A 24,908-nucleotide genomic window follows, 5' to 3' on the forward strand; every position below is an offset into this window, starting at 1 on the left:
TTCAGAAGGTCCCAGTGTGTCCCTCTTGCTCCTGGTCCCACACCACCTTTGCTAGCTCAGCATCCTCATCTGCAAGAGGGGAGAGGGACCACCCTGAAATTAAACAATACACATGGGACCTCCCAGTTCAGTAAACGATCAAGGAGTCGGTCTCAATCCCCTGAGACCAATTACCAGCTTGGAACCCCAGCTTCTTTCAGGGATAAGATTCGTCTCTGACCAGGTTCCTGACACTTGAATGGGAATGTTAAAAGCAACCAGAATTACTTCTCTATGATAAAATGTGGAAAGGAGGGCTCAGGGAAAGGACGGTGAAGCAGTGTGGGATACTGAATATGACTCTGTGTTAACTGAGGTTCTTTCTCCCACCCTCAGCTGTCCCTGAGTGCCTGCCCTCTCTTGGCAGAGAAGTTCCCCAGGCATCCCGGGGCTCAGTGGAGTCCACTGGCCCACTCCACATCCCCGCCCAGCACTGCATCTGCCTATAGAAGCGGCTCAATAAATGCTTGCTGAATAGAATGCCTCAGCCACTCCAGCCACTCTGAGATGCCTTTAGTAACTTGAACTTTTACATTCCAGCTAATGTCTAATTTGCATACATGAGTTGGTTTTAGGAGATGGCAAATCACCAGAGAAAACACAGGATCAATACAGAGTATTAGGCATGTTTTATTCTACTCTAATTCTCTGCAAATTGGTATTCCATTAACTGCATGTGGGATTTATGGGAGCTCACTATAAACTAGAATATTTAACTAGAATGACCTACTCTCTGTCAGATAATAGCTTACTGTTGTTAATTTTCAACTAGTCAGAAAGGTTTCCAGCTCCCAATCTACTTTACATCTTGATTTAATCATCAGGAAGGCCATCTATTTGGAAGTCTCCGTACAATAAGCAGCCTGATGCAGAAGAAACAGACCTGCCTGTGGAACCAGAAGACCTGAGTTACAGCCCAGCTATACCACATCCCATGTAATTGGCTGCTCAAAGCCTCAATTTTCTCATCTGTAAAACGGGAATAACACCAGAGTCGACGCATGTGGATGCACATTGTGCAGTTCTACAAGGCTATACAAAGGTTGTTTATCACAGTAAAAACATAAGATGAAATTCTCAAACAACTCAGGCTAATGACAGAAAGCAGGGTGGTTCTGAATTGGTGGCTCTAAAGGGACAGCAAGGGAAAATTTGCTCCCCCCCCCCAGGGGCAGAGGGGACATTTGGGCATGTCTGGAAGCATTTTTGGTTGGCACAACTGAGGGAGAGGGATTGCTACTGGAATCTACTGGGTAGAGACCAAAAATGCTGCTAAACATCCTACAACACATAGAACAGGCCCCACAACAAAATTATTAAATCCCAAATGTTAACAGTGCCAAAGTTAAAAAACCCTCATCTAAATAATCACTGAAAGTTGGGTTTGGGAGCTTTTTAGAACAGAAATCTTCCTAACCAGGCTTTACTCTCAAGCATCATCTGCTTAAACATTTGCAAGATGGATCATCTTGCAAAACAGCTCTTTTGGAAGTAAAGCTGAACTGCCAACTTCTGGAGTTTCTGAATGTATAAAACTGCTTCTAAAGAAGATGCTCTCCAATTACAATTCAGCTAAATTGTTTTTCCAAAGATTTCAGTAGAAGTTCTCCTGGGCATAAAGACAGGGTCTGTCACTCTGCCACCAGGCCCTGAAGATGCTTTCCTAATTCTAATTTCCTGGTGAAATGGGAGCCACGAGGGTCTCTAAACGAATTAAATTCACATCACGCCAACTGCTCGCTTGCTTTGTGCTGGGCACGGTGCCAAACACCTCCACATAATTTATCCCACTTAATCCACCCAACAACCCAGTGAGGTGGGCATTACTACCGGCTGTTTGCAGGGGAGGAAACCAAGGATCAGAGAGGTTAGATAACTCGCCCAAGGTCACCAGCTGACCAAGGGGGAGTCCAACCTGAACGGAGGTCTCCGGTTTCCAAGTCACAAGCTTTTTCCACCACCTCGGAAAACCCAGGTGTCAAGTTGTCTCAACTTCCCATGAATTTTTAAGGCAACCGCAACTTCTCGTAAGTTCAGGTTGCTGAAAATGGGAATTTCCGGGGGACTGGGCGCTCTCACATACACTCCCCCACTGCAGCTGTTTCACCGCAGGTACCTGATAAATCACTCCAAATCACCCGCGGAACAGCGAGGATTTATTGGCGCTGGAGTTCGTGCCAGGCCCAGGAAATGCCATCTTTGAAAGCCGAGAGGCGGATTCGCCCTGGGAGCCGAGATCTGGCCGCCGAGCTTGGCTGGCTCCCCGCGGGCTGTGTGCCCACTCTGCGCCCGGGGCTGGGGTCGCGGTGGCGCTGGGCCTTCCCAGATCGCCGGCCGCTCGGACTCCGCGGGTCGCGTCCGTCCCTGCCGGGTCGGAGCGCACGCCCACGCCCCGCCGCCGCCGCCGCGTCCCGGCCGTTCGCCCGCCCCAGACAGAGCCCCACCCGGCCTGGCCGGCTCCCTCCCGCCCCGGCCCCGCCAGGTGAGCGCGGCCGGGGCGCCCCCTCCCCGCCCCGACGAGTCGCCGGGACCCGGGGCCGCCGCGTCCGCCAGCCCGCCCGCGCATTCGCCGCGCGGCTGGGGACGGGTGGGGGCGGGGCGGCGCCGATCGCGACCCGGGCCCCGGATTGCCCCGCGCCCTGCCCCCGGCCCGCGGGGGTCGCGCCGGCCAGTACCTGCAGCATCCGGGGGCGCGGGGCGCCCAGGTAGGTCGCGCGTGCGGGCGGCGCGGAAGCTCGCTCGCGGCGCGACCTGGCTGCCGTCTGAGCATGCCCAGTGCCTCCCGCGGGCGGCTCCCGCCGGCCCGGCTGGCCGCGACGGGCCCGCGCGCCGGGCGGGGGGCGGGAGCCCGGGCTCTCCCGCGGGCCGCCCCCGCCCCCCACCCGGGTCCAGCGCGTTCGGACGCGTCTTCCAAGGCCACCGGGGCTTTCCTGCAGAGTTCCGTGCGGCCCGGTGTCCCCTCGCGCATGCACGAAGGCATTCGTTCCACAAGCATTTATTGGGCACCTATTGTGGGTCCAACCGCCCCAGTGACTTTATGCCTAGGAATGTCAAGCAGCCGGCGCTCAACAAATCTTTGAAATGAGGAGGAGTCCTGCCCAGCTTGGGTCCTGCTGACTCCCAATGCAGTGCTCTCCTCGTTCCACTAGTAAGCTTTCAGGCTTAAACCTCTTCCCAAGGCTTATGGGTCCCTTACCTGATCTGTTCTCTTGCTTTCCTGCAGCCCCATGAGCACCTTTCTGTCCACCAAACACTCAGAACTTGTTTAGTCACAGGACGTTTGCACATACCTGTCCTCTCCTGTGTGGGACGTCTTTGCCCAGCTTTTCACGTGGCTCGAAACTTCTCACTGTACTTTACGTCCTCCTTGCAGAGGCCTTCGCTGACCACCTTTTAACTTAGCCCCCTGCTCCTAGACACTCTCCATGTCCTCACTTTATTTTCTTCACATTTATCACTATCCATTAATTCATCCAACAAATAATTATTGATCATCTACTCTGATTCTTCACGTGTGGTGAACAGACAAAAATCCTGTCCCCTGCTGGAGTTTGGTGGAAGAGAGGCAGGTGATAGACAATAAACATGTGTGTAAGCAAACTACATAGTAGAAGGTGTAAGTTTTAGGAGGGGAAAAGAACGAGGGTAAGGAGACTTGGGGTCTCGTTGGGGTGGAGCGAGTGCAATCTTCAATGAAGTGGTCAGATCGAGCCCTTAAGGAGGTGACGTTTCAGCCACGCAGATAAATTGGGAATAGCATTCCTGGCAGAGGGATCAGATAGTGCAGTGCAGAGGCTAAGGCGAAGGACTGCTTAGGCAATAAAATACCACGCAGGGCTGAGTGGCAGCAGGAGGTCGGCAACTGCCTTTTCCCTGATTTGCTTACTTCTTATTGTGTATTCACCTCTGGAATTTCAGCTTTGGGGCTGTAGCCCTGCCTGTCTTCACTACAGTGTCCCAGCCCCTACAACAACACCTGGCACACAGTAGGTGCTCAAAAACTATTTATTTAATGCATATGTGAATGAAGGGTTGGAATAGTCACTGGAACCATCCAGTCCTGACCGGTGGTCCAGGGGCCTAGTCGGCCCGGGGTCATTCGGCGGCAGCCGGCAACACGTGGTGCCAGACTTCGATTCTGGTTCCCAAGTTGCACTTCTCTGGGTAGCACCCCGGTAAAGGTCGCAGCCGGAGCGCCGCGTGGGGGGAATTTCAATCCAGCCAGGGAATCCCAGGAACAGGACACGCCCCGCGCCCCGCCCCGAGCCCCGCCCCGCGCCCGACCGCGGGTCGCAAGCAAAACCTGGAACGACGGCGCCCGCCCAGCACCGCTGGGACGGCGGGGAGCGCACTGGGCATGCTCAGAGCCGGGCGGGAGCCCGAGCGCCCGGGAGGAGGGGCCTCCTGGCAGGGCGGGCGACGCCCCCCACGCAGAGCCCGCCGGACCCTCAGCCGTTCTGGGTTCCCGCCTCTAAGTAGGGTGAGGTCTAGGGGCATTTTTCCTCAAAGCCCAGAGGGAAAGCTGGAATTCAGAATCCGCGAAAGGCATTCTCCGTCCTCTCCCAGCGGCTGTGTGTTCTCGGGTAAGCACCTCACCCACTCTGTGCCTCAAATAATACGAATACCTACCACTTCCGTTTGGACAGTGTGTGAGGAAGAATGAAACCAAGGACATGAGCATGTTTAGTCCACTTTAAAGCTCCATTTCTTGAGTGTTTACCTCAGCTATCTGTCATCCTCATACCAGTTTGTCAAGTGCTTAGATGAGGAAACCGAGGTTAGTAAACATGAGTTCCTGGAGTTGTCCCAATTTGCCTTCCCCTAGAAACTAGGCTGAAGCTACCTTTCCTTTCCTCACAGTCAACAGTCATTAGCTTAAACAATGTTCTCAAATTCGAGCTAAAAAATATCCATACACCTAAGGGAAAGACCTGAATCTTTTTAAAAATAGTGCATTTCAAATCACCATAACGGAAACAAAAACAAAAGGAATCTTCCCCAAATAAATGCTCACAAATAGAGGGATGATTAATTAGGTTATGGTATATTTGTTGAAATAATAACGATTTTACACTAAACTCGACCATGTTGCAACAGGAGGAAACTTACAGTGCAATGTTAAGTGAAAAAAAGCTGAAAACACAAATACCCTGTTGAATGGAAACATGGGGAAATGTAAATAGTCTGATTTGGGGTAGTGAGGTTGATTTTTCTTTTTAAGTTTATTGTCACGGTGTTGTGTTTGCCATGATAAACATTTAAAAGATAAAATCAAAAATTCTCGAAGTTTTGTGTGTCTAGTAACAATCATAACAACAATAATCCCATATTTTACACATACTCTGTACAGTCACGCTGTAAAGTGGAAGTTTTTAGCTCAGTTCTACAGGAAAGGAAACAATCCAGCAGCCTTTCACAACTAGTAAGAGACAGGGTCAGAATTTGAATGCAACTTGGATTGACTTAGAAGCCAGGGTTTTAGATTTTATAATGGTGCCTCTCTGTGGGTAGCTTACCACATTGATCACAAGAAGAACTACATATCATTTCATTTTGTGTCTTTTGCCTTATTTTCTCTGCCCTTTGATGTGTTTATAGGCTACAGATTACCTTTAAATGTTCGGGTCTCCTGTTACTGTTTTATTCTTGGGGCCAAAATATTGAAGTCCCTCCTTTTAAGCTGTTGCACCAGGAGTGGCGTGATGTTATTATCGGCACTGACAGTTGATCTTATATCATAAGCTCCCAAACCTTCTGCAAATAGGGCCTTTGGATGGACACATAATCTTCTTAGTCTATATGCTTGAACCTAGCCAGATCTAGAGCAAGTAGAGGCCCAGTCAAAAACGGGGCTATACCAAGCCTCATATAATGGGTTACTGTTCTTGGGCAATCAATTTGGAGGCAGAATCCCAGCCAAATGGAACCACATGGTCCGTGGGCTCCTCAGGACTGTGCTGTGATGAAAAAGTAAGACCTAGACCTAATAGCCTGATGACGTTTGCCTATAGAAAGCCAGGGCCCTGAAAGCGGCCCTCCTATTGCTGCTAAGCTAAGAAGAGCCCGCTCTCTCTTTTAATTGTGCTGGTAAGTAGACTGTGCCTGGCCCAGAAACCATTCAGCAAACAACAAGGAACACGAAAGGCCAAAGAGGGTCATTTTGTTGGAGAGGAAGATATGCCACAAACCCAATAAGCATCACTGATAAGGACCAGATTCAAACAAGTTAAGAGGAAGGAGGTGAACAACTGGATATAGTTATTAGCAGCATTCCCAGAAGCTGCCATTTAGGCAGAAAATATGGTGCCAAGTACTGCACATAGGCAGTTGGCTGGGGGCATTTATAGAAAGAATTTCCTGGAAGAATCACTGATTGTCATTCATATGAAGGCTCAGGAAGTCTGGGCACCACGTGGACTGTTTTCAGTGATTTACAAGGCAGGGCTCCCAGCTGAGATGCTAATGCTCATCAATTATTTGTGCTGTTAATGCAAGCTCAGGAAAGGCCCAAGCATCGGTAAATATGTGGGCAAATGGTGCTGTTATAAAGACAAGTGTAAAGAATAGGATGTAAGATTATATGCATGGTGTGGCTTCAACTGTGTGAATGCTGAGGTTCTATGATATAAAATTGCCATTTTGTAGGTCAGCAATGGTTGAACGCCGGCAACTTCCTGTATTCCAACTTAATAGAAATAGGACTAGAAAGAAATGCATCAAAATATGAATGATGGCTATGTCTGAGTATTGCATTCATAAGCAGAGATACAAAATACAGAAGGTATCTTTTACAGATCAAGGGAATCTCAATTCTTTGGGCATCAATTTGTTTCTATGTTTTTATGGTTCCCTAAGTCTTCTTTTATGGTAAGTGTGTTTCTTCTATTATCAGGAGAAATGAAACAAACTTGAAAGTTGGCAAGCCAAAGAAAATGAGGCAAAGGGAGGGAAAATGGCTACTCTGGAACCGTACAAAAATGTGAGAGGTTCCTTTCACAGAGGCCTGTCCACAGGTGTGCAGTGGTGTCCAGGAGGGAGGGAGAGGAAGAAACAGTCAGTGATCAAGTCAGGAGCCTGCAGAGACATGTTAGTCTGACTTGGGACTCCCCCCCTTATCCTCTCAGCTTGTGTTGTTAGAATTCTTGAACCTTATGGATCTCACTTTGAGAAACACAAATTTTTGAGTGTAAAGTTTTAGCTGTTGAAGAATGTCTTTCCATTGCAAATTATCACTGCCCAAGGAGGAGTTTTGTCTGTTAAACTGATGAGCAAATTGAACACAAGTACAAGAGCAGAGAGGAGGTGATCGTTGTTCATTCATTCATTAGATATTTATGAAACACCTACTGTGTGTCAGGCACTGCTCTAAATGCGTGGGAGACATTGCTGAACAAAATAAACACCAATTTCTGCTCCTGTGAGTGTGCATTCTACTAGGGCAAGCCAGAAAGCAAACAACAAACATGATAAATAAGTGAATGTTATTTTATGTGTACAGACCAAGGGTAAAGGTGATAAGGAGAGTGATGGAGGTGGGGTGGGTGGGGAGTTACAATTTTAAATAGGATTGAGAAATTTAATCACTTAAGCAAATATTTAAGCAAAGACCTGAAGGAGATGAGGGAGTTATTCATGCAGGTATCTGGGGGAAGAATCTTCTGGGCAGAGGGAGTATGCAGTACAAAGTCCCTTAAGGGAGCCTACCTAGAGTACGGAGGCTGGTGGGGGAAGAGGAGGAAGCTGCACGGGATGAAGCCAAAGAGGTACCAGGGGCCAGAACCTGAGGGCCCTCCCCTTGTCACCCCCAGGAAGGACTCAGCCTTTCAGTCTGAGTGAGACGAAAGCCAAGTCAATGTAATGGTTGCCATATGCACTTGTCAACACATCAAAAGCTAGATTGTCCCTTTGAATAGGGGAACCGAAATCATACAGCAGCCCTCCATTGTAAAGGAGGCAGCCTAGGATCCAGATTACACATTTATTTTTAATATTAACATAGAAACTGAAAAATAACATTGAACGATTATTTCAGAGGGTTCTCAGACCTTCAAGAACACCTGAGTGAACCCTCAGGGATACACAGACCTGAGTTTTAAAAACACCCTTCTGGTGCACATGCTGTAGATACGCCAGAGGACCAAAAGGACCATAGTAGCCCCATCAACCATCACACAGATTTGCTGCTACATGTAAAATGGAAACGTTAGTCTAGGGACTTTGAGATCTGGTTCTGAAGGGAAGAGAAACAACGAGAAATGCAGAGAGTGAAAGTCGGTGTCCTGAACTGTGAACTGTGGCTGGAGATATTTAAGCCGTGGCCTGCCCTGAAAGGAGTGGTGTCAGCTTACAAAATCCAGGGAGAATGGGTTTAAGTCTCCCAACCACACCTTGAAGGTTCATATGCCCGACAACCAAAGGAGAGAGAGAAAAACACCCAGGTGAGGTAGGAGAGTCCACACATAGGTCATGGCTATGAAAAATCAGCAATGATAAAGGAAACACTCAGGATTTCCTTCATAGAAGACTCTGGGGAAAAGAGTCAGAAACAATACTGTAGGCAGCATTTTTAAAAGTTTGATCCAGGAACCCACATATCAAGATCACCTTGGGAGAAGGAGTCTTTGTGAAAAAGCAGACTCTTGGCCTCAGGCCAGACCTTCTGAATCTCTGATTGTGGGACTCAGGAATCTGCATTTTATAATTAACTATAAGAATCTTATGTACACTGAAGTTTTATAACTTCTGTCCTGCGGCCTCCAGTGTATGCACACCAAGAACATGGTCTGAGTAGTGAACTAAGAGGATGGGAAATTTTACCAAGAGACTGATACTGGATGAACGGGACTAAGGACCAGAGTATCAGCTTCTTAAAGAGGTACACACATATAGGTGTGAAAGGAGAGGGAAAGAGGAGATAGAGTGCATCCCTTACAGGCAAATAGAGAGCTCTCAGGCTTCCTGCTCTTGACCTTGGATCTCTGACTCCATCCACGTGACCCTGCTCTCCTGGGGCCAGGAATAAGCTAACCACGTGACTGGAGAGGAGAGGCAGTGATGGTGGTAGTCATAGTGGTGGTAATGTTTGCTAAGAGGAGTAGACCTTAAAATAAACACACAAGTATGTAGAGTACACACAAAACTGAAACAAGGAAGGTCATTACCTCCCGAAGAGGAATTAGACAGGTCAGGCAGGGGAGGGACGGGTGTTTACTTTTTGCTATAAACCTTTGTGCACCTCCTGAATTATCTACTGTGGGACATATAACCTATTTCAAAACAAACCAGTTCTCTCTGGAAAAAAAATAATAGTGTAATAATAATGATGATTTAAAAAAATTATTTTGTCTTACATTTTTGACTCCCCCTAAATTTTGCCAACTAAGCAGAGCACAGGTTACTTGACAAGTCAAGGCTGTAACTATGACCAGGGCGTGACAATTTATAGCTTGCTTGAAAGAAACAGTCATAGGTCAAGAACCCTTATTCCTGGAAGAGTTGAGATGAAACAGGAGAAAAAAAAAGCTTTGGATGAAGATAAAAGAGAAGGAAAAATCGTTGCAGTGACCCTAAGATCGAGAATGATGTTTACCTGACACAACTGGTAACAAAAAGGCCAGAGAAGTAAGATGGAGAACATCAATGACCCAGGTTTCAACTGAAAATTGCATCCACAAAAAGACGGTCATCTGAAACCTGTTCAGCTTGGCTGGCCGTTTCATCTCTGTGAGACGCTGGAAAGCTGATCTGGGCCTGGGAGAAAACTGTGCTCCCACCCCCTGGTGACATTTCAAGAACGGGGACGCTGTTCCGCCTGCCCTGTGCTCTGCTGACCTTCTAGCGTTGCATCGATGACACATCACAGGATTTCCTCAACTGCGCCCTGGTGTCCTGCTGGGATGTCTTTCTCATTGTTTCCAGGGTACACACAGTTACTGCATCACAGCCCAAACAAACTGTCCAATGACGCCTATGTAGACGTGAGTCACACGTGACGTTAAAGAAATCTGTGTTCAGTCAGAGACAGCAGAGTTCCAAAGGCATGTCATCTTTGCATTCGAGGTATGGGTTGATGAGAGTCATATGATTTCCTGCCAAGATGCCTGAGGTGTGCATGGCGATTGACTTCATGGGGCGGCCACCGAAGTCTACACAGATACTGTTCTTCTTCATCCGAAACTTCCCCTTCAGGGTAACGTTCTCCAGCTATTGTATGAGAAAATGTTACTCTGTCTCCAAGTTTTCATCTCTGCGGGCTTCTCTCAGAGAAGAGAGAGATGCCACCATGTTGCCCAGCCTTGGTCATCCCAGCTCAAGCACAAGCACAGACCTTTTCCTTGTTTCCTGTTGAAGGATGAGGAAGGCCACCCACATCAACCTGCTGAAACAACCCATTCGCCCATCTCTGCCTCTTGAAATCCTACCCATCCTTTAAGATCCATCTCACAAGCTACCTCTTCCTGGATTATCCCAACTGGTTATAAGCTCTCTAACTCCTGTACCCCAAGAGTCATCTCAGTTTGACTTCCATTTAGTTATTAACGCACTTATCCCTTTGAAAGGCTCTTGGAAAATCCCATTAACGGGGCCTAAGATCTTCCTGATGCTACTCGGGCTGTGACACTATAGTTTCTAAGTAAGGTATACAGAAGACTATGAGCCCATTCTGAAAAGTCGCTTGCTTTTCTGCAGTGAGCAAGAAGAGTTATAGTATATGTAAGGTCCAGAGTTTTGCTCTTGAGCTTGATACTTAATTGACCATTAGGTAGATAGAAAAGAGACACAAATAGATATGTAGGTAGGTGGATACGGGAGCAATGTGATCAGTGGTGTCCCAGACAAGGTATTATTAATCTCTGATTAGCTATCACTATGCACTCTCAATTTCTACCTGCAACAATTCAAGGAGTTAGGACATCACCCCTGCGTCTTCAACACCTGGGAGTCACCCAGTTGTGCTGGAAGAAGGTCTACAGGTAAAGGATACACCCCTTGGTTGTCTACCTGAGTTTCTGAGTGAGTTGGTTCTGTGAGCTGCGTCTTTAGGCAGCAGGACCAGGGAGAACAGGGTGAGTAAAATCCAACATAGAAATTACCAGGGAATAGAGTGGGGGACTAAACCCCACTTAGTGCCTCATGGTTTCAACTTCATTGCAATCTAGAATCATATACAGTCTCAGATGTGGGAAGCTGGCCAATTTTCAGCACTCGTAACGATGTTTCATCTTCACGCTGTAGAATAGATGCGTTGAGGGCAGGCTTCATCCTTCAGTTTTGTACAGTCTGAGGAACCAGATTCTCTGACTGCACCGGCAGACTCTGGGTCCCTCCTTCTGCATTTAGATTCCACTAAATTCACAGTGAACACATTATGTGCCATTGAGCAAGTCTGCTACCCCAACTGTGAACTCTCACATCGTGTCTTCTTATACCGGGAGCCTAGAAAGAACCTGGAACCTACTAAGAGTGTGATGTGAGAGGAAACTAGTGGAAATTGGATCACCTTACTGAGATACTCAAGTCAGGCCAATTCCCTTGACTTACTAAGGCCAGTGTATTATTTTCCATTACACTTGGTTCAGTGGCCTAAAAAAAAGTGCATAATACTAGTACATATTTCTATTGCCAGTTCAGACGAGGGAATAATTTCCCAACAGTGTTATCTAGTTTCTTCTCAAGTTCCCTGGGTTGAGGTCAGTCTTTGCAGTTAATGTTGGGTTCCTGACCCAAACACAGCCTGTGCCAGTTATGAAATCAGTTTTCCATGCTTTGGATAAAGAGGTGACCGTGGGAACATGTACAGCTCTGTCTCCAGCTTTGGTGGAGTCACTGAGAACCCAACCCAGTCTGGCTGTCCTGCGCACCCACACGGAAATGGGGATAGACAAGGACTGTCCAGCGGGAGGAAGTGGGCCCGTTCTGCAAAGCCAGGCTAGGCATATGGAGCGGAGGAAAGTATCCTTCCCATCCAGGAGGAAAAATATCTCTTTAGCTATTTATTAAGCAACTGAAGTAATCTTGAAAGCTGTGCTTTATAAGGAAAAAAAATGTGGACTTCATCTAGTCAAATGCAGATAAAGGCTTATGAACAGAAATGGGTTATTTTAGCACTGTTGATCACTGCTAAAAATATGAAATAAGGAACTGACTGAATGTACAATAGTTATGGCCCACTGACGGTTATATAACTCAAAATTATTTCACATGAGAAAATGCTAGTGATGCAGTTTAGATGAAGACATACAGGTGTATTCATAGCATACTTCATGAAGAAAAACATTTACGCACATAAAAATGTCTGAAAGAAGTTTCACTAAGAAGTTGAATAATTATTTCTAGGTAATGATATGATTGGGTCTTAGTTGGTTCCAGCTTCTATGACAAAACACCATAGACTGGGTGGCTATAAACGACAAACACTTATTTCATACAGTTCTGGAGGCTGGGAAATCTAAGATCAAGGTGCCGGCAGATTTGGTGCCAGGTAAAGATGCATTTCTGGGTTCACGGTCAGCCTCACATGGAGGAAGGGGTGAGGGAGCTCTCTTTTATTATAAGGGCACTAGTCCCATTCATGAAGCTCCACCCTCATGACCTAATCACCCCCAAGGCCCACCTCCAAATACCATTACACTAGGGATTGAGCGTCAACAGATACATGTGAGGGGAGGGGGGCTACAAAAATTCAGTCTAGAGCAACTGGTGATTTTAATTTTCTTCTTCATATTTTTCATAGCTTCTGCCACATACACATAGCACTTCAAAACTATGAAGGAAGTATTTTTAAAAATCTCCCTAACCCACAGCAGACACAGAACTTCAGCTTTGCTCGCAGGTGATGGTACAGGAGGATATTTTTATGTCAGGGTGACTATGGCACTGACCACGGGAATTTCATGACTGTTCTATGGGAGGGTAAAGTATGAGGCCTAAGATACCCATCATCTCCTTCTCATCTCCTTTACCCCAGCCCTGCAGGCGTCCTCCTGAGTCCTAGCATCCCCAAGAGCTGGGAAGCCCATGAGCCATGGAAGCGCTTAGCAAGATCGACTGGATTCCTTCATGTAGAAATTTAAACAGGAGAACACAGGGAAAGAAGTGAGAAGACACACAAAGAGATCCCGAGAGCAAGAGACAGCCAGAGGAACTGTGGTTAAATGTCACACTAATGACCCCCCAAAGAGGTGACTTCCTGGTGTCCATACCCCTGTGTAGTCCCCTCTCACAGAGGCCGGGCCAAAGTGACTTGATTTGGCTAATGGGACATCAGCGAACATGCCACAAGTCGGTATTTAAGTCACTTGCCCACTGGGGCTGACCCCCATGGAACCCTGAAACCACCATGCCATTAAGAAGCCCTGGATAAAGGACTCCATGGAGAGAGGCCCAGTCATGCCAGATTTGTCTCGGCTGAACCCAGAGAAGACCAGTAGAAGAACCACCCAGCCAACACATGGAATCATGAGGAAGTAAACAAAACAAAACAAAACAAAACAAAACAAAACAAAACAAAAAACCATCGTTTTCAGCCACTAAATCTTGAGAGTGGTTTGTTTCCAGCAATAGGTAACTGGGGCAGCCACAACCAGACTTCTGCAGCTGAGGCCTCTGCCTTGCGTTCTTTCGTTCCCAAACTGCTTTTATTCCTGGCTCGCCTGGGCCCAGCTGACTGTCTATTCTGGGATTCTTTGAGATTTCCATCTTCCACGTTGGTCCCTATAGTCATACAGCAATACTAAGGCAGGAGTTGTCAAACCCCAGCATCCAAAGAGCAGAACCAAAATGTGAGTATCTTTAAGGGAGGGATGTTGTGGGTCCTGCTTGCCATTACACCCCCATTCCTGGAATGATGTCTATCACTCCAGCATAGATAAGACCTTAAGAGATATCTGTAAGTAAATGAACAAGCAGATCTTGGGAACTTGTTTAAAAAAACAAATTCCAGGGCCCCATCTCTGGAGATGCTGATTTGTTTGATCTGGGTTGGGCCCAGCAAACTGCATGACTCTTAAGCTGCCTGAGCGATGCCAAGGCAGAAGGTGTATGGGACACGTTTTCACCATTATGGCCTCAAGGTATCCTTGCAACTGAAAGAGGCCAAAATGACCACTTTTCTAGCTGACTGTGAATCAGAGTCACCTGGGCAGTGAAAACTCTTGGGTGACTCTGGTGCAGCTGATCCACAGTCTGAAGGGCATTTGGAAACCACTGGCCCAACCAGCACAATTCTCCGAAGGTCATTTGGCAGCCAAACACACTTTTCTCATTCCCGAGAGCAGAGAAGACACACTTCCTTAGTTAGACAGTCTCGCGCGAATCTTTAAGGCTTTTTGAAGAAAAGTTTTTGTGATAACCATGAGAAGTGTTTGTGAGGGACTCCTTCTAAGTCTAATGGTCTCATCTGCCAATGAGATGTTGGGAACACCTGCGTCTCAGATGCCGTGAGAACTAGATGAGGTAGTGATGATGCTTCCACACTGAACACACCACGCACAGGACTCGTCTCTGATCATAAATATATCATGCCAGGGATTCCAATATTTTATATATTTTTAGATAATCAATCAGGATTCATTGTGCATTCTCTTGTTCTCCTAAGGAAGGGAAAGCCAGACTTTTGGAACCCCTATTTAAAGTGTTTCAAGGACAGGAAATCCTGGCTACACTTCTAATTCCTCCACCTGGGGTTCAAAGCTGTGCACCCTGAGTCCCGAATCATGTTGGTCTCTCCTTCCCCTGGCCCCTGGCCTTCCCCTCCTGCTGCCCCCAAGTGTCAGCCCTTCCAAAAGGCTAATGCAGTCTCCTGTCACTTCTGTTCACTTCTGTCTCTAGCCCTGGCTCAAGCTATGCTCTGTATCTGGAATGTTCTTTGTCATTGTTCATCCCCACTCACCTGGACCTTTCCTGAACTTTGGTGTCTGTTACTATCTTCCACCCTCTAGTCAGACAGAATCAACCAGCCCCTGTTACTAACACCCACTGAACATTTATCCAAGGTCCTGTGTCACTTGGTGGCGTTTACCTAAGTCTGGAAGTCTCTGCCCCTTCCCCCACCTCGAGGGCAGGGATTTTTCCGTATTTATCCTGGTGTCTCTGGCCCTGAGCACAGTGCCTGGCATGGAAAAGGAACTAATAAACATTTATTGATTGTGTGAAAGTCAGGGGCTGTCTTTGGTGGGGTTTAACATTCTAGAGGAAGAAAGGTGCTTATGCCTGGCAGTGGTCATGTCTCTCTCTGACTCTGATGTCCTGCTGCTGTCCTCTGCAAGTTTCCTCTCCATGCTGAGACTTTTGAAAGCCAAACAACTCGCCACAAGCTGCTTGCCTACCTGATCTGTAGCTGGTGGGGGTACCCAGCAGGTTTAGAAGAGTTTACGGACGTATTATATGTAAATGTGATATTTGATATAAATGAATAGATTAAGCTATTCATGAGAAATATCTTCCGAAGGCCAGTTCTGAATTTCTGGTGCCTATTAGATACCTCTAGCTGGATGTCCCACAAGCGCTTCAAACTCAACACGTCCCAAACTAGTAGATAAACCCCATCCCACAAGCCTGTTTCTTATCCATTGACCATCTGCCCATTGCCTGGGCTGCCAGCCTCAACACCTCAATGTCTTGTCATCTAAGAAAATGACACGTTCTCTCCATTCTACCTCCACAGTAGAGGTGTCCCAGGGGACATCCTTAAGTCCACCTTCCACTTCAGGACTTCCTTATCTCTCACCAGGGCTCCTATAAATAGCCTCCCAATTAGCCTCCCAGTTTCTTCTCAGTTTTTTCTTGGAATCTGGTAACAGGTTAATCTTGCTAAAGCACAGGTCTGAACATGTTACTCCCCTGTTCAAAATCATACAACGGCTCCCTGAGGCTTACTCACAGAATAAAATCCAAGGCTCCTTAGTCTGCACCCTACACAGTCTTTGATGGTGACAAACCTATCTCCTCAGACGCCATCTCTTGGGAAGTGAGAATGTGAGGAGGAAACAGCAAGAGACATTCGGTCATTCAACAAATTGAGTGGCACCAACTGTCTGCCATGCACTCTTCTAGGTTCTGGGGATAGAGCAAAGTCCTTGATTTTATGTGAGCTTATATGTGAGAGGACAAAAAAATGAAGTCATTAATGTCTATTTTTAAGATGAACTCTACTCTGAAAAATGCGGAGTGTGGTGGGTTGTATAGATTGCATCGATCCCCATTCTTCCCTCCCCTCTGCACCCAAGCTCTTTCACGGGACCCTGAAGTTCCTTCCACTAGAAGTAGCTGGACTTCTCCCTGCTGAACTTTGGGCTGGACCATGTGACTTGCTTTGGCCAATGGGAGGTTAGCAGACGTGATGCAGTTAGAGGCGTGCAGCAGGCTCGTGTGGTTGAACTGGTCCCTCTTGAACTTCTGTTCCTGCCATAAAAAGATGGCCCCAGGTGCACTGCTGGTCCCAGAGTAGTGAGAAAATCGTGAAGTAGAACCAAACTGCAAACAAGTTGTTGTTTTAAGAGACTGAGTTTTGGGGGGTGGCTTATTATCCAGCATTACTGGGACAAAAGCTGACTGACACAAAGCACTTTCATTCTAAGCTCCATGACATCTACGTGACCTCCCCGCTTTGGAGGCATTGTTCCAGAGGGACTGGGCTGCTGCCGGGAGGGGGGAGGGTTGGGGGGGGCTCTCATACTTCCTTACTTCCATACCAGAAACTCTTCTATGCAGAAAGTACCTTAATCTAGCTCTTTCATTAGCATCTGAGAAACCTGAGTATATCTTTTCCTTGCAGCTTGAAAAAGCTTCACTAAGACAATGTCTCCTCTACTATCAAGAGTCCTCGACGGGAGACATTGTTCTAGATTGTTGTGCTGGCACAGAGCCTGGTATAGTGCACGGTACACTCCACTGGTTGTGGAGCTGGATGAAATGCCTGTCAGAAACCAGCTGGCCCCAGGTCTTCTCTTGGAAGATCTTTTTCCATGCAAAAGACTACTACTAATTCAGTGTATCTGTCTACCTCCCTATCCACCCACTCGTGGTGACTGGAAGGCACTCTGTCAGGCACTGGGATACAAAGGCAAATTAGGCACAACTGGTCCTTGTCCTTAGAAAGGTTGCAGACTAATGGAAGAGACTGACAGACTACTCCCAGCTGGTGAGATAAAATCGATCAGAAATGAGAGCAAGATACTGAGGGAGTGCAGACTCATCCAGTCTGGTGGGTCAGAGAAGACTTTAAGGATAAAATGACCCTTGAGATGCCTTTGCTAGGCGAAGAGGAATTGACCAGGTATAGCAGGGGGAGAACGTTCTAGGGAGAAGGTGAGCAAGTGCATGAGCTTAAAATCTACGATGAGGGTGTGAGGGGCGGGGAGGGGGTGGGAAGTGTGGGAATGAGGTCGAAACTCAAGCTTGGCCTGATGTGAAGAGCCTTGTGTACTAGTAAGGAGTCTGGACTAGGTCCCCAGGGCACCAAGGAGCATCGATGATTTTAAGCAGGGGAGTGACACGTTCGGATCTGACATATTTGCAAGATCCCTCTGGCAACAATGACTTGGGAAGGACGAGGACACTTGTTGGGTCATTGGGTAATAAAGGGGGAAAATGAAAATGACCTGAGGTGCTGGGTGAAGCTTAGAGAAGGGAAGAGGTGGAGAGTTAGGAGGCTGAACGAATGGATAGACCTGGGAACTGGAGGTGGGGTGGGGAGGGAGAGGTGTTGTAAATGGTGCCCGGTTTCTGCTTAAACAACAGGGTGGCTGATGGCACCTCTCCTTGAGGTTGGGAGCCTTGGTCGGGGGTTAGAAGATGAGTCCCTTTAAGCCATGGGGACCGGGGGGGATTGTGGGGCCTCCATATGTATGTTTTCTAGGCAGCTACACACCCAAACTCAGGAGAGAGGTATATTTGGGTGTCATGTGTGTGATGGTGATTATTTGGGCCAGTGCTTGCAGAAGCACTGAGGAGTCATCCCCAGCTGGTAGACATGTTTTTGGAGCCCCCAGAAGAATCCCTACACGGCATGCCTCTAGGATGTTCAGGTGGGAACCATCCTGGTTCACCTTTGTGTTGCTAGAACCCTCCATGGGGCCCAGACGTTAGCACATCCTCAGTGATGCTGGGGGAATGAATGAATTAGGCGTCCTGGGCCTTGGGAGTCGTGGATAGAGAACCAGCATCAGGAGACCCCATACCTGGGGTGACTCTGTAGGTTCACATTCTGAATGAACCAAGTGCAAGCTTCCCATAATCCCATACTTTTCAGAGGTCCTTGGGTGATTTCCATAATTGCCTTGGGTGGTGAGAGGGAACTTCCTGAGAATGCAGGTCCCCAGGCCCCATCGATCGGTATTTTGATTTAGTAGGTCTGGGCTGGAGCCTAGGAATCTGCTTCAGAAATAAGCTCCTGAAGTGATTCTGATGCTGATGAAATGTGTAGGATATTTTGGGAAAAACCAGTTGTACTGGGTATCCCCCATTTCCCCATCCCGATCCGCTCTTTGCTTTTATTCACTCTGTTCCATGCCCAGGGAAGCTGCCTTCTGTGGCCTGTACCCGCCCTGGCTCCTTTCTTCTCTGGCTTCCGTTTGGGTTCAACCAATGGGGGTGCGGTGACAGCAGGAGATGAGTGGGAGGTGACCCCCCCATGCTGTGGTTTGGCAGTGGCTGCATCCACTGCTCCCGTCGGGTGGCCTTTCTCTGCTGGCTGCCTCTCTGGCCAAGTTCTACACCAGCTCCCTTCCTCCATTCTTCAGGCCTAGGGGCAGTAACCCGGTCTCTGGGTGCTTCACCATCTTAATTTCCTTTCACTTTACCCAGACTTCTAAATACTTTGTTCATTACATGCTCTTCAGTTACCTCTTTGAGGGTGCCCTCTGCTTCCTGCCAAGACAACCAAAAACACTGACTGGAAAGAGTCAGGAATCTGGGACGATTTCAGTTCAGTTCAGTCCGATTCAATTCAGCAAACATTTACCGAGCAAGGTGCTCTGAGTCCCGCTCTGTGCCAGGAGCTGTGGGTACAGAAAGTGACTGAGACACAGTACCTGCCTGCAGAGAGCTCACTGCTTAATGGGAGGGAGAGCCTAGAATACAGGGTGATGATGATGTCCCTCTGGGTCACGTTGGAAGTGCGAGGGGGACCACTCTGCCGGGGTGGCAGGCAACAGAAGCCTCCCGGAGGTGATGTGGAATTTGGGTGGGCAGGGAGAGGATGAGAAAGAACAATTCAGGCAGAGATAGAATCGCGAAGATGTGAATGGCAATGTCTTGTGTGGCTGCCTGGAGGAGGAACAGAGGCTGGGATCTTCATGTCTTCTCTACTGGAAGGCAGAGATGGAGCTGTGGGATGCTCCCCTGGGACAGGTGCTAGTCAGGGTGACCTGCCTCCAGGTGATCTGTGTGGGCGGGGGCCTCCCACCTTTTCCAAACTGCTGTGGTTTGAGCTTCTTTTCTTCTAAAGCAGGTTTAATTCACCAGCTTGCTGCCTCCCTCAGAAGGAAGGGAAAAAAAGAGGGAGACTGCTTGGAGTATTGGGCCTGAGGTCCATGAGGTTAAGACAAAAGAAAAGCTTAGAATGATATGTACTAGAGACCCCCCATTTAGGACTCCTGATTCCACAAACTATCACCATTGACTTTAAAGGAAGATGAGCCTGGCAAGCTCCTATTCATTCTTCAAAAGCCAGCTGAGATTTCACCACCTCCAGGAAGACTTCCTGGAACCCTCTAACTAGTGCTCCTTCTCTTGTATTCACCATAGTCTCTGGTAAATTTGTATGATCACCAGCCTTTCTAGCCCGCTTCACTACTAGATCCTCAAGTACATGGCTTTGACTGATTCTCTTTCTCCCCAGGACCCCACACTAGGCCTAGGACATAGTAGGGCATCAGAAAATATTTGTTGAATTGACCTAAAAGGAGTTTTTGCTGCACTAGGAGACATCATCATCATCATCATCATCATCATCATCATCATCATCATCATCATCATCATCATAGTGATATTATCAGTCCTGTTTGAGGAATGAGGAAACTGTGGCCCAGGGCAGTGAAGGGACTTGCTCATGGTCACACAGCCCATAACAACAGGGAAGAATGAGGACTTGAAACCAAACAAGCCTGTTGATTGCACAGGCTAGAGGACACATGGCTGGGCTCCTCACCCACCCAGACACAGCACGGAGTGGCTGACCAGCGCTGCTCAGCCAGGAGATTGAGAGTAAGAGCCCGTGTTGATGGAGCCATCGCTCCTTGCCAGGAATTGTTCAGAGCACTTCATTTGCATTCAGTTAACCCTGACAACAGCTTCTTGTGGCATGTGTGTGATCATGGCCCCATTTGACAGAGTAGGATGGAGACACTGGAAGCAGTTAAGAAACGCATCTGGGGTCATACCAAGAAGAAGGCAGAGCTTACAAGTCAAACCCAGACTTAATGCAGAGCATGGGTGTGCACTGAACCACTATACTTCCCCAGGGAATTTGACACCATTTTCAGATTTAGAAAGAAAGAGAAAGCAAATATACATTATATTTGGAATAGGTTTATAAACTGAAATATACCTCTACATCATGGCAAAAAAAAAAAAGGAAAAAGAATAATGTTTCTGGAAGCATCCTTAAATTATACAAATTGCAAGTTTTGGAAAATTTAGAACATCAAAGAGTAAATTGCATGGGCCTGGGAGAATGGGTTTGTTCTGCTACTGAGCAGCTGTGTGATCCTGGGCACATCTCTTCCCCTCTCTGGGTTTCATCTCTTTCCTCATTTTCTTGCAGAGCCTTTATGAAAATGTTTCCTTTTAGATTATGGAAGCCATGGCAGTTTGTATCAAGCACAGTATTTTAACGCCCTCTACTGTCCAGTCACAGAACTGTCAGTGGTGCGATTGGTTAGATTGGAAGGAGGCTGCCTGTGCTTGATCCAAGTGGTGAGCAATGAAGAGCAGCTACGAAAGTCCATGACATAAAGCTAAAGCCAGTCCCGTTCCACCCCAGCAAAGACTTAGAAGTCCTGTTGATCCTGCCTCCACAATTTCAATTGTTTCCTACATGCTTTTCCCCCTGAGTGCACCTGCATGTACACCCTCGACACCCACACACACAGCACCACCTCTATTACCACAGCATCACAGGGTCTGGTAATTGCCTGTTGACATGTCTGTCTTTTGAAGCACGAGGCCTGGGGTTACTCACCTTTAGATTCTCTCTCTGCCCCATGGGGGAGTGTGTGACACCCAGGCCCTCAACTCAAATGTGCTGAATGGATGATGAACGGAGAGGAGGAGCAATGAATCAGGGAAAGAGAGAGCCCTCTGGAGGGAGGATGGGGTGGGGGAGCAGTGAGCACAGGAAGCTCTGAGTTTGAAACTTGGGAGCCTCAGTTTCAGCAAGGTTCCCAGCTGGTCGCACGTGACACCGACTTCTTTTCAAAATTGGGGTGTGGAAGGGGTTTCGTGAAGGGGACAAGGGGAGGGCTTTGGGGCACTGCTGGGGTGTTGGGTACACGGTGCGCTTATCTTGGGGAAATACACTGAGCCGTACACTTACGTGCACTTAAAATTTGTGCATCTTTCCATGCGTATGTTGTACTTTGATAAAAAGCTTACGTCACTTAAAATTTGTGCATCTTTCCATGCGTATGTTGTACTTTGATAAAAAGCTTACGTGAATCTACTTTGAGAGAGCAGTGGATGTCTCCTGCCTTGTTCCAGAGGTAGAGGCAGGAGGCTGGTTGTTGAATTAACTCCTCCATTTGCTGTCTGAGGGTCTAGCTTCTGATAGCCCAGCATGAGCAACACGGTTCCCTGTGCTCAGACCCTCTGGACTTTTCTGGTGTTTGGTACTCTCGCCCGCTCCCTCTTTTCAGAACTCGACATTTTTGCTCTGTGTTTGGCTTCACCTCAGTCTCCTTCGTGGGCCTCTCTTCCAAGAACATTCCTTGAAGTTCCCGAGGGTTCTGCCCTGTTTCTAACTGCAGATTCTCCTTGGATGATCTCATCCCTTCTCACGGCCAACCCCGCGCTGGTGACTCACAAATGCAAGTCTTGAGCCCCTGTCTCTCTCCTGAGCTGTGGACCATTTATCCAACTGCCTCATTGACATCTCTGCTTGAGCATCTCACCGGTAACTCCATTCAATGTGGATGGAATCCATTTCTTTCTGCATTCCTAACCAAAAACATAGTCCCCCTCCTTATGTGTTCCTTATTTCAGTAAATGACTCCACCATCTATCCAGGGGTTGTGCTGAATTCCCTGTGGTAGGCTGTCTTATTGTTTAGCACATACTCTCCCTTCCTTTCCATCTTGAAGCAGAGTATACTTCTGCACCTCGTTCACTTTGGGCTTGTCCACAGGTCTTGCTTTGAATGAAGGAATGACCATGTGGCCCTTCCTCGTGAGGCGCTAGTGGCTCTGTGCTGGGAGGCACCTGTGTTTCTGCTTCCCCAGTGCTCCTGCCATCTGTCACAGGAAGAGCAGGCCACAGATAGCCACAGCTCCTTCAGCCTGGGTCCCTGAATGGGAGACTCGTTGGGCAGACCTGAGCTTGACCTAGGGCCTGCTGCTGAGCCCAGCTATGATAGGTTGAGCTCAGCTGACTCACAGACCCATGCACCAGAAATGAATGTTGGTTTGTAAGCCACAAAGATTTCTGTGCTTTTCCAACTCCTCATCCTCCACCTTCAGCCAAGACCTGTCACTTGTACCTCTTGTCTCTGCCTTGGTACATCCAAAGCCACCATCTCCCACTGCTGCGTCCTAGTCCAGGCTTTTGTCATCTCTCGCTTGAACACTTGCCAGTCTGTTTCCTGGTTTCCTCATATTTGAGCTTGTCCCCTTTTGTCCAGTCTTCACACTGGAGCAAAAGCCATCTTCCTAAAATCCACCCCTTCTTTAAGTGTTCCAGGGGCTTGCCATGCCCTTTAGGAAAATGTCCATGTCCATGGCGCTGCAGGCCCTCGACCCTCTGGACCCTACCATCCCTCCTGCTCCTCTCTCACCACTTCTCCTCCACGCTCTGCCTACACGAACCTCTCCCAGCTTCACAAAAGCCCGGTGCTCTTTCTTGCCCTGGGCCTTTGCCACGCCTTCTCCTGGGCCTGGACCACAGTCCACTCCCCTTGCTCAGCTTCACCTGGATCCCACCTCTCATCCTTCAGGGCTCAGCTTAGGGATGGTTGCCTTCGGGAAGTCTCCTCTGATCCCCATCAGTCTGGGTGAGATCCATTTGCTATCCCATAGCAACTTGCGCTTTTCCTACCGGGACACATCTCATGCTGTTTCCAACTCCAATTTCCTCGTCTTCCCCATGAGACTTGAGCTCCTACAAAAGCAGCAACTATGTCTAAATTGTTCATTCTTACATTTTTTGTGTTCAAAAGGTGCCTGTGCCCCATCGTTTGAGTTCAAATGTTGTTTGTTGAATAAATATGTGAGAATATGAATGGGCTAAAGATGTCCAGGATGGAAACAAAAACCACAGAAGGGAGTCACCAGTCTCATTCTTTCCTTGTACAGATGGGGAAACTGAGGCTCAGAGAGGGCTCGACTAGACTAAGGACTTGGAGGCTGTCAGAAGCAGAGATGAAATTAGAAGGTTCTGATGGGACTGCCTCGGTTTGATTTGCTGTCTGATTTAAGGAGTTTAAATAATTTAATTTAGGTTCCTAGGATCTGCAGTATTAACAGCACCTGGGAGTTTGTTCCATCAGGCCCAGCCCTAGACCTACTGAATCAGAATCTTTAGTTTAACAAGATCTCCGGGTGCTTTGTAGATACAGTTAAGTCTGAGAAGCCTGAGAAACCAGAAGTCTGGTTTCAGTGACGAGGGGGACAGCTCGCCTGGCTTAAATGTCATTCCAGTTCACACAGGAGGGCCAGCTGGTACAGTGGGAAAGAATCCCAGCCAAACTGGGGTAGCATTTAGTGCTGTAGATGAAAGGCCAAACGTATGGGCCCCTCACCTTCCAAAGTTCCAGATGCTTTGGGAGTCCAGGACCTGGCCTGTTGGAGGATAATGGTTCAACTTCAGGTAAGGTGAATGGAGAGGCCTTGAATAAAGGAAAACTCCCAGAAGCGTAGCTGGCCAGCAAGCCTGATTCTGTACATTTCCAACTGTTGCGGCTATAAAATTTTAAAAAATGTTTTATAAATGTTTCTTTATTTATACAAATAATTCTACCCATGCTGCTTGAGGTGGCAGTGAAAGTGGTACTCTGCTACTGACTCTTGTCAACTGGTGCAGCCTGTTCGGTAAACGCTCCAATAGTATGTGGCAACAACCATAACACTGTTTATCTCCTTGGACCCAGTAACGCCATTCACGGGAAAGAATCCTGAGATAATTCAACAGACGTGAAAAGCTATACGCATGAAGATGTTTGCTACAGCTAGGAGTGGGAAATGCTAAATAAAAGGGGAATGGTTGAGCAAATATGATATGGTATCTTCACAAAGACTATTTAAATTTAATTATAACTAATATGACTCACTTCATCTGCTTGGGGTACAGTGGTGGTTGAGAACATGGTCCCTGGGTTTTCAATTCTGACTCTTACCATTTTCTGTGTGATCTTGGGCGAGTTTACTTAACTGCTCTGTGCCTCAGTTTCCTCATCTGTAAAATGGGGATAATAACACCTACTGCATAGGATTGTTGTGAGGATGAAATGATTTAATTTAGTTAATGAAAGTGCTTGGAATAGCACTTCTCTATCAATTTATATTATTATTATTATTGTTTTAAAGAGTCAGATGGCCTGATACTCTCACTCCACCTGACACAAGAATGCTTTTCCTCCATCCTCAGCACCTGACCTTCTGTGATGAGTCCAAGACCCCCAGAGATATTCCCTTAGTCCTCCTTGGAGTCAGCCTGGTTTT

General features: G+C 47.5%; 1 protein-coding gene across 3 annotated transcripts in view; it reads right to left on the minus strand.

The window, feature by feature from the left end:
* Positions 1–24,908, minus strand: part of PTPN3 (protein tyrosine phosphatase non-receptor type 3) — a 131,211-nt gene that overhangs the window by 97,287 nt on the left and 9,016 nt on the right. The window contains exon 1 of one of the 3 annotated variants that reach the window (XM_074361968.1): positions 2,715–2,947. The exons of 1 other annotated variant lie outside the window; for it this stretch is intronic. The gene's annotated coding sequence lies outside the window, so the exon portion shown is untranslated. Of the gene's footprint in view, positions 1–2,155; positions 2,441–2,714; positions 2,948–24,908 lie in introns of those variants that run through there. One more of the 3 variants, XM_074361969.1, reaches the window with a different exon arrangement.

The sequence above is a fragment of the Camelus bactrianus genome, chromosome 4, assembly GCF_048773025.1.
Source record: "Camelus bactrianus isolate YW-2024 breed Bactrian camel chromosome 4, ASM4877302v1, whole genome shotgun sequence".
NCBI lineage: Eukaryota > Metazoa > Chordata > Mammalia > Artiodactyla > Camelidae > Camelus > Camelus bactrianus.